General features: G+C 46.3%; 1 pseudogene; it reads left to right on the top strand.

The window, feature by feature from the left end:
• Window positions 1-4,459: 4,459 nt before the first annotated feature.
• On the top strand, window positions 4,460-7,108 carry LOC119341768 (annotated as a pseudogene).
• Window positions 7,109-13,803: the final 6,695 nt, after the last annotated feature.

The raw sequence follows: 13,803 nt of genomic DNA, 5'->3' as shown, positions 1-13,803 counted from the left end.
TTGGTATAAGTAAACCTGACTACTTCTGTCCTTTGTCGTCAAATGAAGTCATGATATGTTGTTAGCAACCTAGGACAGGAGGTATTTGTTCAAGTTTGCAGTTCCAAGATCCATTGCTGATGAATATGGAGTCATTAATATTTATTCTATTTTTCCAAGAAATGCTTCACTTGTAAGTTATAACACCAGTCACAGACAACACACTTAACAATTTTCGCGTGTCCCCTATTACATTTGACAGGGTCGATTCGAAATCCTATGCCTCTGTGGATCATACCTGATGATAGATGACGGCGTTTCACGCACACGGAATGGAGGTCTATGCATAGTGCGGTGTGGCGCTGATCGCAGGGTGATTGGAGGAAGCGTTGGTGGAGTCCTGACAGCAGCCGGGACAGTTCAGGTGATCACTCGCTTCTTTTTTTTTTCACTGGAACATCAGCATTTCATTAATTCATCCTTGGTCTGTTGTGTTCCAGAAATGAATGATGAGGTGATTGTGCGTGTTGGTGCAGGTGATTGTGGGGAGCTTCATGTACGCGGGGTCGAAGAAGAGCAGGAAGGGCTAGGCCGGGAAGGAGTCTGCTGCGGTGGAGGAAGAACATACCGGCGACGCGAACGGGGGCAGGGGCAGGGGCGAAGATGGAGTTGGAGGCGAGGCGGAGGAAGAGGGGCCTTCGCCGCTGATGCCGATGCCCCGCGGAGAGGAGGAGCTGCCGTCGGACGCGATGATGAGCGGGTGGACGGGCATGATGCGGCAGATGGAGTCGCGGTCCCGCGGCATCGACATCAACTCGATCCGAGAGTGAAGGTTGTAGACTGTTTAATTTGTTTGGTACGGCGGAAGTTGAGCCTAGGCTAGCTTAGCTAGTGGATGATGGATGATTCTAGGGTTTGGTTGGGTTGGTTGTGTTCCTCTCCTGCGTGGGTTTAAAAAGAAGTCTAGTTAGTATAATGAATGTCATCGTTGAGTATGATCAGTTTAACCGATGATGTTGGCGCCGGTCGGTCGGGCGGATCTATGATGGAAATAGTGGATTCGGTTGTTGGTTGATGGTCTGGTCTGGTATGGTACGGTATGGTATGATGTAGTTATAGGCAGCAGCAATGAGCAACTTGTTTGTAGCTAGTCTCTTTCTTGGTTGCAGACAGACAGACAGACAAACTTTGACAGTTTTGTTTTCCTTTCTCTTCTTGTGTTTGCATCCCCGTTGCTTCTTTCTTTTCCTTCTTACTAGCAAACATGCGATATCAATCATGTCCAACATGTACCTTCATGATCCTAGCTAGCTACTCCATCCATTCCGATTTACTCGTCGTGGTTTTAGTTCAAATTTGAACCAAAACCACGACGAGAAAGTAAATCGGAACGGAGGCAGTAGATAGCATTGGCACCTTTTTTTACCGTTAAATAATTTTTTCTTTATCCGCAAAAAATATTCTTTTTCTTTCTCCACCCATTATCTCAACCTCAATTCAAACCCGCCATCGAATAAATGGAAGCAATAGTCTTCGGTCACCTTACCTGGCACCTGGTGTCTTTGCCTATTGGTTCTGAATATGCAAGAAAGATTTTCCATACTGCAAGAATTTGTCATCAAGCTTGATGCATAAAGAATTTGTCACCTAGAGTTAACAAAATCTTTTGGTCTCTGATGCCATGAACCAGAGGAGAGAGCCTTGTGCATGCTGGTGTCGGAAGCAATGAGCGTCTTGCAGAACATGCAGGGTGCTTTCACGTCATCGCTATCCTCTTTGTGGGGGCGGGGTGCTTCAATAGTGTCAGTCCCAAATTTCCTCGTTGTTCCCTTCTAGTCCTACACTCCTACTTCAAGCATCCACCTTATTGTAACCATTAGCAGCACATACTCCCTTTGTTCCGATTTACTCATCGTGGTTTTAGTTCAAATTTGAACTAAAACGACGATGAGTAAATCGGAACGGAGGAAGTACTTTTGATGATTCAAGTGACATTAACCGCATTTGCCTTCCTGTAACCATTACCAGCGCATATCTTTGATGATTCAACTGACATTAACCATGTCAAATTCAGATAGTGGGCCAATCCCTCCCTCCCCGCCCCAACCACCAGCGACCCTTTTGTGTTTGGGCAAATCACTGCCTCTTCTCTCCTATCGGGTTTGGGATTGTTTTCACAAGAGTAATGCACTGAGGATAAATACCATCAGGTAGGTAGTATCCTTTGTTATAGTGGTGACCATTGATCTTAATATTGAACTCTGGGCAGTTGCCTTCTGCAAGCCTTTCAAACATCAGAGAACGCTGAAGCACGTTGATGTCATTGTGAGAGCCGGCCGTGCCAAAAAAAGAGTACCAAATTCAATGATGTTGTGAAGCACGGCCTCAAGTATGACATTGCAAACTTTCACATGACCTCTAGACTGCCCCTGCCAAGCAGATGTGCAGTTCTTCCACTTGCAGTGCTTACAATCTGTGTGCGACCAAGCATCCTCGGAAAGCCCCTATCTGCATTGATCGCCAACAACCTGGTGCAACAGTTGGCTCTCTCAAGTACTCCCGGCCAAACATCACTAGCACAATCTTGCAGAACCTGTACCTGGATTCTAGGCATGTGGCCTCACTCATGCAGACATACCCATCAATTAGATCACATGGTATTTTGTATGCAAGCACCGAATAGCTGCAGTGCATTTCTGCTAAGAGGAGAAGCCAACCTCTCCCAGGGGCGTCCTCCTTGCATATGAAATAATCATCGTATGCCACAACCCTTCGTGAATACGAGAACACATGTCTAGCCATCTGGAAGCGGCGCCGAAATAGCTTGTGTTTGAAGAGTGGGGAAGAGGACTTGAAGTAGTCTTCCGCTCTCTCTATTGTGATTCAACGCCGGAGCATGGCCCGAGATTGAGCCCCTAAATGTGGTCATCGGCGACCAAATTAGCAACCACAAACTCCTCATCGTCCAACGATGAATCATCCGAATCGCAAATGAAGTTGTCGAAAAAGTATTCGTCTCCACTATCCATTTGTACCTTACGGGTGAAACGTCGAACACCTCACGGGCGTGGTTGAAGAAGCCGGCCGGCGAAGAGCCCCGCGCCTCTTCCAGACCAGGCAGTAGGCCTGTCGGCGTGGTGGCGGCCGTGGAGGAGAACGTCGATTGAGGAAGCCGGGATTGGAGCGTTGCCAACGGCACCAGAGGTGAGGGTGGTGGCATGGTCGTGGGGGGTGGGGGTGGGGGTGCTACGACGGCGGTGAAACTAGGCTTGACTTGCCGGCAAGGGTACCTGTCGAGAGCGGCGTGTTGTCGGGGGAGGTTTTTGGGTGCGGGCGGCGGCCTGGGCAACTGGGCGACAACAGTGAAGGCAGGGTGCCCGGGTGTCTTAGTTTTGGACGGGAGAGGAGGGTAATTGCCAATGTGCCACCGAATGACAGGCTAGGGGGAGGACAAGGGCGGGCGTCGCGTTCGTTCACGTCATGTCCGTGCTGATGCAAACCCGACTCAAATCTTGTCCTGAAATGAGCCGCGAGCAGACAAAAAGCGGACACTCGCCCGTTTGCGTCGGCACATTGGGCCGCAGTTTGTGTTCATTTCGACCCAAACCGACGTGCATGGATAGAACGCGTCAGCGCATTGGAGTTGGTCTTAGACACCACCCTCATTGCAAGAAATGTGCACGCAGTGGCAAAGAAAAGGTGCCAGACCAGGGGCACCCCACGCTCATAGGGGTGGGGAACGACCCAACATGGTTGGACGGTGGAGTGGCAGGCAGAAGGGGGCGTCAAGAGTACTCCAACATCCTTTACAAGAGTAATTCGGTGATGGTCGATGTATCAACATGTGATATCCACAAATTTCCTGCGGCTCGAAGCAGCCGCAAAAACAATATATGTGTACAAATTAAATATGTACCCCGTGAGCTAGCAGAAAGTACCCAACGAATCTTGCATCGTTCATAGGGGTGAAGGTATACGTGTATGTACTATGTTCTGCTCGGTGACTCATACATCTCAAACTTACCTATAATTTTTGATTGATTCATGCTATTATAATACCATCCATATCAATTTATATTATTATTCTGAACTAAACTATAAATTCAATGCCTAGAGCCAGTTACTGTTTTTTGCATGTTTTTGATTTGACAGAAAATAATTCGGCATGCGTTAAGCCTGTTGATTCGCAAAACAATAAATAGAAGTTAAACCTTTGCCATGTGGGCCAACTTATAAGGCGAGCCCACATCCTGGGAAGGTGGTAAAGTTGTTCCAACCGAAGATACCAATGTTGTCCTCATCAAATTGGAAAATATGAATTTTCTAGTTTGACCCCTTTGAACTCGTAAAAAAATCGGTTTGATTTCATCTTGTTTTGTATTATTTGGCTTCGTTTCTTTCTAAGGCCCGTAAGCTACATATCTACCCATCGAAACATTGCTCAATCGGCCCAAAATAAATTCCCCGAAAGCCCAATCAACCCTGCAACAAAACACCCCACCTTTCCTCCTTTCTTTCGCCGCCGCTAGAGTTTCCTCTTCTAGTTAGGGTTTCCTCGATCCCCAATTTCCCCACCCCAACCCTAGCTCCGATCCACCCGATGGCGGCCGCAGAGGGCAAGAAGAAGATCATCAAGCTCAAGAGTTCAGACGGTAAGGAGTTTGAGGTGGAGCAGGCGGTGGCCATGGAGTCGCAAATGATCCAGCACATGATCGAGGACGACTATACTGACAACGGCTTGTTGCTCCGCAATGTCAACTCAAAGATCCTCTCCAAGGTCATTGAGTACTGCAACAAACACGTCCAAGCAAAGGCCGTCGACACATCTGATTTTGGTGGTGGAGCTAGGCCGTTAGGTGCTACATCGGCTGTGCCTGCGGCGCCTGCAGAGGACCTCAAAAACTAGGACGCCAATTTCGTCAAGGTCGACACGGCCACCATATTCGACCTCGCACTGGTGTGATTACTTTCCATCCTTTGATTTGTTCCTTGACATTCTCTAGATCTATCTTTTTACTATCCCCCATTGATGGAATCAAGATTGTTTTTGTTTAGTGTGGCTTGTTACTTGTGTCTGATTGAGATTTGGATAGATTGGAATATGTCCTCGTACCTTCATCAAGGTAGATTTCACTCGATTGTATTAGGTTAGGTTACACAATGGATTAGGTTTAGGTCACAAAGAGTTGTTATTGGCGATGTAGAAAGCGGCCGACCATACATACTAACCCTAATAGCTAGGTTCGGGCATTATCTGGGGAGCTATATTAATTTACAGTTCCATGTTCATCTGGTCTAATATGCTTCACTATATATGAATAACCTAGAAACATTTTAAATTATTAGATTCACTATCATTTTGTTTGTAAATTACATATACGGATGATGATTGAGTGGTTTCTCTTTCAATAACTTGCGGAAACATCAGACCACACAGAGCAATATATGGTCTGATGTTTCTATATTTTTCACTGTTGTTTCTAGATTTGAACCATGCATGAATGTCCATATCTAGTGTGAAATTATGATCTTGTATGCTAGAGTTTAGTAGATCTGCTCTGAATTTGTTTAGTTATGTTGGTTTATCATAGATAGGGTGGTATGTCGCATGTGTCATCCTTAGTTATAATACATAAATCCAATATCATACATTACTACTTTGATATTTGTAATTATGCATTGTAGATCACACACTTCTTTCTAATTTTGCTATCTATGTCTTTATTATCTTATAGGTTTCACTACTGGTCCATATGTCAACAATGAATGGCTTTTTCTTCTATCTAGCATCGAGTTACTATTTATTTTGCTGTATACATAGTGATAGCTAAATCACATGATCATGCTAATGTTTCTAACTTTGTATCAAATATTTATGATCTCAACTAATCTTTTAGATACCACTATTGATCCATGTCATCTACGAATGCCTTCTTCTATCTAGCATTGGTTGAGTATTGATTGTGGTTCTATTAACATTACATCCTTGTAGCTAGATCACGAGATGATACATTGTGCCTGTCCATGTTAGAAGTGATGATGCTTTCCATCGTTTGAAGTGAAACCACAAATGACTTCCCATGGCCACTATAAAATCCTGATCTTGTTTGCAAGAGTTTAGCACTATTTACTTTTAGTTTCTTTTCTTATAGTTATCTTATTTTATCATAGATAAGATTTGTATCTCACATGTGGCGTCTTCACTAGCAATACATATTCCAGTTTCATATATTACTGACCCCTAAACACATGTTTTGTGTTGTGGTTTGATTTTACTATGATAGATAACTATGTTTCTAACTTTATTGTTATCGCTGCCTTTATCATCTGAGCAAATCTTGTAAATGCCACTATATTGATCCATATTGGCTATGAATGTGTTCATCTGTGTATCATTGCTTGACTGATGATTGTGGTGTACTAGCCATACATGTTGATATCCAAATTATTGGATGATGAATGCAATTGCCAATGCATTTTGAGAAGTGGTGCTTGTCATCTGAACCCATGTAGCTTATGCACTTACAAAATTATCATTTATCATGTAGGAATGTATGTAGCTGTGTCTGATCTCACTCTATTTTGTGACAGTTATGTTAACTTTTCTTGACAATCGATCCATTTATGTTAACCCATGTTATGGTCTTTGAATGAATATCTTTTGATTATTGCACACCTTGTTTTGTGTTTTAGTTTGTCGCAAAAACCTCTATGTAGGTGGTATATGTAATTATCCATGTTTTTGTAAACCAACACTTCGCTCTGACGCACCATTATTCCTTTTGCTCTTTTGCCCCCTCTCAGGCTGCGAACCACCTCAACATCAGGGGGCTCCTAGACCTGACTTGCCAGACCGTCACCGACATGATCACGGGAAAGACGCCAGAGGAGATCCGCAAGATCTTCAACATCAATGAGAAATTAAGACCCGAGGAGGAGGAGAAGATCTGCAGGGAAAACCAGTGGGCCTTTGAGTAGAGGAACATCTAGGCCGCGCTGAAGTAATGAACACTTAGTATTACCCATGTCTACATTTCAGTGTGCTTTTTTATGTCATAATGGTTGTAATGAACCAAGAGTCTATAAGGTGGTGTTGGTGAACTTATTCAGTGGTTATGTTTGCAAAAAAAAATATGGTGGTCATTAATTATCATTTGTCAAATGAATCGTTATTGTCAAGTTGATATTTTGCTTGCTTATCATTATTTTTTCACTGATTTCCACCATGTGATTTGGGCTTCTTCGTTGGTTATTCATGTGTGTTTTGTTCATCGATCAAGATGCATGGATGCTCTTGTTACTTAAGACACGGTCCTTGTTCTTCCCCTTTCTCTTTACAATCCTAATAAAATAAAAATAAAAGTTGTTGCTTAAATTATTTGAGGGATCAAACTAATTTCAGAAGACCTGAAATTTTTATGGTAACCACTTATGACCATGGCAAGGCCACACTAAAACATATAGGGTTTTAGGATTATATTTACAATTTTTTACAAAAAATCCATTTAAATGAATAAACGAGTGATGTTATTCTCTACTGACTGCAGAACCACGCCGCACCAGAATCAGTTAACCCTCGTACACCTCTCCGTTTGTGACTCCACTGCCGTGTCTTCCCAATACCAACTCGTTGTCGTCCCGGGCCTCGCCGTCGTCCACCGCCTTGGTGCGCTCGGCACGGCGTGGTCAACGTGGTCAACAAACGAGAGTCATCGGAAGAGGATTATACGTGGAGAGGCTGACACTGGGGACGCACCAGGTCCATGGACGCACACTGCAACCGCCTCCTTGTTACGCGAAAATAAAAATTATTCCTCCCCATGAAAGCTGGGACCCACCACGTATATCTTCGCAAGGAAGGAAGTGCCTCCTTATGCCTGCTCCTAACAGCCGGGACCCACCAACAACATCTTTGCTCCCAATGAAGTGACTCCTTATTATGGGCAAAAAATATATGATTCCGTCTCTGACCACTGGGACGCACCAGCTATATATTCCGCCTCCTTGCCCCCCGACAGCTGGAACCCACCTGGTCGAAGCATACGTAGCGTTGTCTGTGTACATACCGGTTGATCGGTCTGTTTGCCACGATGAACCATGTCTGAGTAAGGAGCGGTAGCAGTTGAGGCAGTCCAGTCAAAACAGCGTACACGTACGTACAGCCAGATGCCAAAAGATACATCCACGTACGTACATACGGGTGGGGTCTCGAACACGTACTCGCGCATACGTACGGCGAGGGCTCGTGTACATGGAGAGTGAAAGGATCGATATGGTTGACTAGAGTGGGGGGGGGGGTGAATAGGCAACTAACAATTTTTAAGCTTTTCTTTAACAAATTAAACCTTGCGACAAAATAGGTTGTCTAGATATGCAACTAAGTGGACAACCTATATGATGCAAAGACAACCAGCACACAAGCAAGCAATAGATACAACACAAGTAAGCTTGCAAAAGTAAAGGCACGGAATAACCAAGAGTGGAGCCGGTGGAGACGAGGATGTGTTACCGAAGTTCCTTCCTTTTAAGGGGAAGTACGTCTCCGTTAGAGCGGTGTGGAGGCACAATGCTCCCCAAGAAGCCACTAGGGACACTGTAATCTCCTCACGCCCTCACACAATGCGAGATGCCGTGATTCCACTATTGGTGCCCTTGAAGGCGGCGACTGAACCTTTACAAACAAGGTTGGGGCAATCTCCACAACACTTGGAGGCTCCCAACAACACCAAGAAGCTTCACCACAATGGAGTATGGCTTCGAGGTGACCTCAACCGTCTAGGGTGCTCAAACACCCAAGAGTAACAAGATCCGCTAGGGATTAGTGGGGGGAATCGAATATCTCTTGGTGGAAGTGTAGATCGGGGCCTTGTCACCCAATCCCGAGCAAATCAACAAGTTTGATTGGCTAGGGAGAGAGATCGGCCAAAAATGGAGCTTGGAGCAACAATGGAGTTTAGGGTTAGAAGAGGTGAGTCTTCTTGGAGAAGAAGACCCCCTTTTATAGTGGGGGACAATTTCAACCGTTGCCCACCACTCAGCCCGCAGCCCATGGAACTAGCGCTCCACAGGCGCGGTACTACCGCACTAGCGTGCGGTACTACCGCGGTGGACCGCGGTACTACCGCGAGCACGGCAGAGACCTGACCAGGCAAAAAGGAGCACCGACAGGGCGCGGTAGATCCGCAGGAGCGGTACTACCGCGGCCCCATGCGGTACTTCCGCAAGGCAGACACGGGCCAGGCCTGGTAGGCACAGATGTAAAAAATTACATCCGTGACTACCTCCGCTGAGAAAAATGTCGTGCAAAAATCCGACACGGAATTACTGCGACCGAGGGTGCGGTACTACCGTGAAGGATGCGGATGTAAAAAATTACATCCGCCCCTACCTCCGCTCCTGCTCCGGAACCTGGCCTGGTGCCACAGTACTACCGCGCCACAGCACGGTACTACCGCGGGGAGCGCGGATGTAAAAAATTACATCTGCGTCTACCACCAATTGAGAGCGGTGCTAGACCAGAGCAGACCACAGAACGGAGGAAACGGGCCTTCTATTCGACCACATACGGTCGAAATGGGTCCTGTTCATCGGGAAGGGTCTGGCCTACCGCAAAACGGAGGAAACCGACTTGTATTCGAGTGCCTACGGTCGAAATGGGGCCCTGTTGATAGGGAGGGGTGTGGCGTACCGCAAAACGGAGGAAACGGACTTGTCTTGGAGCGCTGACGGTCGAAACGAGGTCCTGTTCATCCACCATCTACTGCTGTGCCCCAGCCTCCACGAGCTACTGTTCATCCACCATCGACCTCCTCCAGCCTCCACCAGCTACTGTTCATCCACCGGCTACTATTCATAGAGGCTACAGAGGGTCCTGTTCATCCACCCCCAACCGGCTAGGGTGCGATGGCCTCCTTGGGGTCCTGTTCATCACGCGGCAACGGCCTACTACCACGGGGTCCTGTTCATCAAACCCCCACCGGGAACTGTTCATCCACAACCAACCAACCGGCTCAACTCACCACGTCTTGACTCGTTCTAAGTACCATGTGCACGGTAGCAACGATCACTGTTCATCGAGAGTCAACCCAACAGTGGCTGGCTACGTCTCGCACGGGGGCTCGATCGGCTTCAGTAAGCAGCAGATGCGATCAATCGCTCGGGTTCAGTTAGCAGCAACAGCGAAGGAATCGCTCGGGTTTAGTCAGCAGTGAATGAATCACTCGAGCTCAGTTAATAGCCAAGGGATCAATCGCTCGGCTTCAGTAACGTAGCTAGCAGTGCGATTGCTCGGTTTAGTTAGAGCCCAACGCCTCGCACACACACATGTACACGAGACAAACGCACAAACCACAATGCATTGCCCAGCCCCGACCACCCACCGTAACCTGGAACTCCCCAATATTTTCCTCGCCCTTGCTTCTACCATGATTTTTCCCGTCATGGACGGCCCAAAGAATGTTGTGCAGCCGCGTCTCTGGCCTGCCCAGGATGAAAAACCCATTTTCATGGACCTATCATCTCATTTTCATCCTGTGAAATCTATGATCCTATTCTCTATATATGCAGCATGGTATATTATGTAGCAATAGCACGGTCTATTATGCTCTGTTACCGGCAGTAATGTCAGTTGTTCTCTAGTATTTGTCATCGTACTGCTCTCCTTCCTGTTGTTCCATATTTTGCAGCTGCATCTTTGATGTGTATACGTTGTTGATGTGTTGTCTTGGTATAAGTAAACCTGACTACTTCTGTCCTTTGTCGTCAAATGAAGTCATGATATGTTGTTAGCAACCTAGGATAGGAGGTATTTGTTCAAGTTTGCAGTTCCTAGATCCATTGCTGATGAATATGGAGTCATTAATATTTATTCTATTTTTCCAAGAAATGCTTCACTTGTAAGTTATAACACCAGTCACAGACAACACACTTAATAATTTTCGCTTGTCCCCTATTACATTTGACAGGGTCGATTCGAAATCCCGTGCCTCTCTGGATCATACCTGGTGATAGCTGACGGCGTTTCACGCACACGGAATGGAGGTCTATGCATAGAGCTGTGTGGCGCTGATCACAGGGTGATTGGAGGAATCGTTGGTGGAGTCCTGACAGCAGCCGGGATAGTTCAGGTGATCACTCGCTCCTTTTTTTTGCACTGAAACATCAGCATTTCATTAATTCATCCTTGGTCTATTGTGTTCCAGAAATGAATGATGAGGTGATTGTGCGTCTTGGTGTAGGTGATTGTGGGGAGCTTCATGTACGCGGGGTCGAAGAAGAGCAGGAAGGGCAAGGCCGGGCAGGAGTCTGCTGTGGCGGAGGAAGAACAGACCGGCGATGCCAACGGGGGCAGGGGCAGGGGTGGAGACGGAGTTGGAGTCGAGGCGGAGGAAGAGGGGCCTTCGCCGCTGATGCCGATGCCCCGCGGAGAGGAGGACCTGCCGTCGGACGCGGTGATGAGCGGGTGGACGGGCATGATGTGGCAGATGGAGTCGCGGTCCTGCGGCATCGACATCAACTCGATCCGGGAGTGAAGGATGTAGACTGTTTAATTAGTTTGGTACGGCGGAAGTTGAGCCTAGGCTAGCTTAGCTAGTGGATGATGGATGATTGTAGGGTTTGGTTGGGTTGGTTGTGTTCCTCTCCAGCGTGGGTTTAAAAAGAAGTCTAGTTAGTATAATGAATGTCGTCGTCGAGTATGATCAGTTTAACCGATGATGTTGGCGCCGGTCGGTCGGGCGGATCTATGATGGAAATAGTGGATTCGGTTGTTGGTCGATGGTCTGGTCTGGTCTGGTATGGTATGGTATGATGTAGTTATAGGCAGCAGCAATGAGCAACTTGTTTGTAGCTAGTCTCTTTCTTGGTTGCAGACAGACAGACAGACTTTGACAGTTTTGTTTTCCTTTCTCTTCTTGTGTTTGCATCCCCTTTGCTTCTTTCTTTTCCTTCTTACTAGCAAACATGCTTGTGCGTTGCAATGGGAAAATGCAGGGCGTGAAATTAGGTTCAGATACATAAATATTCTAGTGGTGCGATACCAATCATGTCCAACATGTACCTTCATGATCCTAGCTAGCTACTCCATCCGTTCCGATTTACTCATCGTGGTTTTAGTTCAAATTTGAACTAAAACCACGACGAGAAAGTAAATCGGAATGGAGGGAGTAGATAGCATTGGCACCTTTTTTTTTCCGTTAAATAATTTTTTCTTTATCCGCAAAAAAATATTCTTTTTCTTTCTCCACCCATTATATCAACCTCAATTCAAACCCGCCATCGAATAAATGGAAGCAATAGTCTTCGGTCACCTTACCTGGCACCTGGTGTCTTTGCCTATTAGTTCTGAATATGCAAGAAAGATTTTCCATACTACAAGAATTTGTCATCAAGCTTGATGCATAAAGAATTTGTCACCTAGAGTTAACAAAATCTTTTGGTCTCTGACGCCATGAACCAGAGGAGAGAGCCTTGTGCATGCTGGTGTCGGAAGCAATGAGCGTCTTGCAGAACATGCGGGGTGCTTTCACGTCATCGCTGTCCTCTTTGTTGGGGCGGGGTGCTTCAATAGTGTCAGTCCCAAATTTCCTCGTTGTTCCCTTCTAGTCCTACACTCCTACTTCAAGCATCCACCTTATTGTAACCATTAGCAGCACATACTCCCTTTGTTCCGATTTACTCGTCGTGGTTTTAGTTCAAATTTGAACTAAAACGACGACGAGTAAATCAGAACGGAGGGAGTACTTTTGATGATTCAACTGACATTAACCGCATCCGCCTTCCTGTAACCATTACCAGCGCATATCTTTGATGATTCAACTGACATTAACCATGTCAAATTCATATTAGTGCGCCAATCCCTCCCTCCCCGCCCCAACCACCAGCGACCCTTTTGTGTTTGGGCAAATCACTGCCTCTTCTCTCCTATCGGGTTTGGGATTGTTTTCACAAGAGTAATGCACTGAGGATAAATACCATCAGGTAGGTAGTATCCTTTGTTATAGTGGTGACCATTGATCTTAATATTGAACTCTGGGCAGTTGCCTTCTGCAACCCTTTCAAACACCAGAGAACGCTAAAGCACGTTGATGTCATTGTGAGAGATGGCCGTGCCAAAAAAAGAGTACCAAATTCAAAGATCTTGTGAAGCACGGCCTCAAGTATGACATTGCAAACTTTCACATGACCTCTAGACTGCCCCTGCCAAGCAGATGTGCAGTTCTTCCACTTGCAGTGCTTACAATCTGTGTGCGACCAAGCATCCTCGGAAAGCCCCTATCTGCATCGATCGCCAACAACCTGGTGCAACAGTTGGCTCTCTCAAGTACTCCCGGCCAAACATCACTAGCACAATCTTTCAGAACCTATACATGGATTCTAGGCACGTGGCCTCACTCATGCGGACATACCCATCAATCAGATCACATGGTATTTTGTATGCAAGCACCGAATAGCTGCAGTGCATTTCTGCTAAGAGGAGAAGCCAACCTCTCCCAGGGGCGTCCTCCTTGCATATGAAATCGTCCTCCTTGCATATGAAATAATCATCGTATGCCACAACCCTTCGCGAATACGAGAACACATGTCTAGCCATCTGGAAGCGGTGCCGAGATAGCTTGTGTTTGAAGAGAGGGGAAGAGGACTTGAAGTAGTCTTCCGCTCTCTCTATTGTGATTCAACGCCGGAGCATGGCCCGAGATTGAGCCCCTAAATGTGGTCATTGGCGACCAAAGTAGCAACCACAAACTCCTCATCATCCAAGGATGAATCATACGAATCGCAAATGAAGTTGTCGAAATTATCCATTTGTACCTTACGGGTGAAACG

Source organism: Triticum dicoccoides, chromosome 7B, assembly GCF_002162155.2.
Source record: "Triticum dicoccoides isolate Atlit2015 ecotype Zavitan chromosome 7B, WEW_v2.0, whole genome shotgun sequence".
NCBI lineage: Eukaryota > Viridiplantae > Streptophyta > Magnoliopsida > Poales > Poaceae > Triticum > Triticum dicoccoides.
The sequence above is the reverse complement of the archived record's forward strand: the minus strand, read 5'-3'. Positions and strand labels throughout refer to the sequence as shown.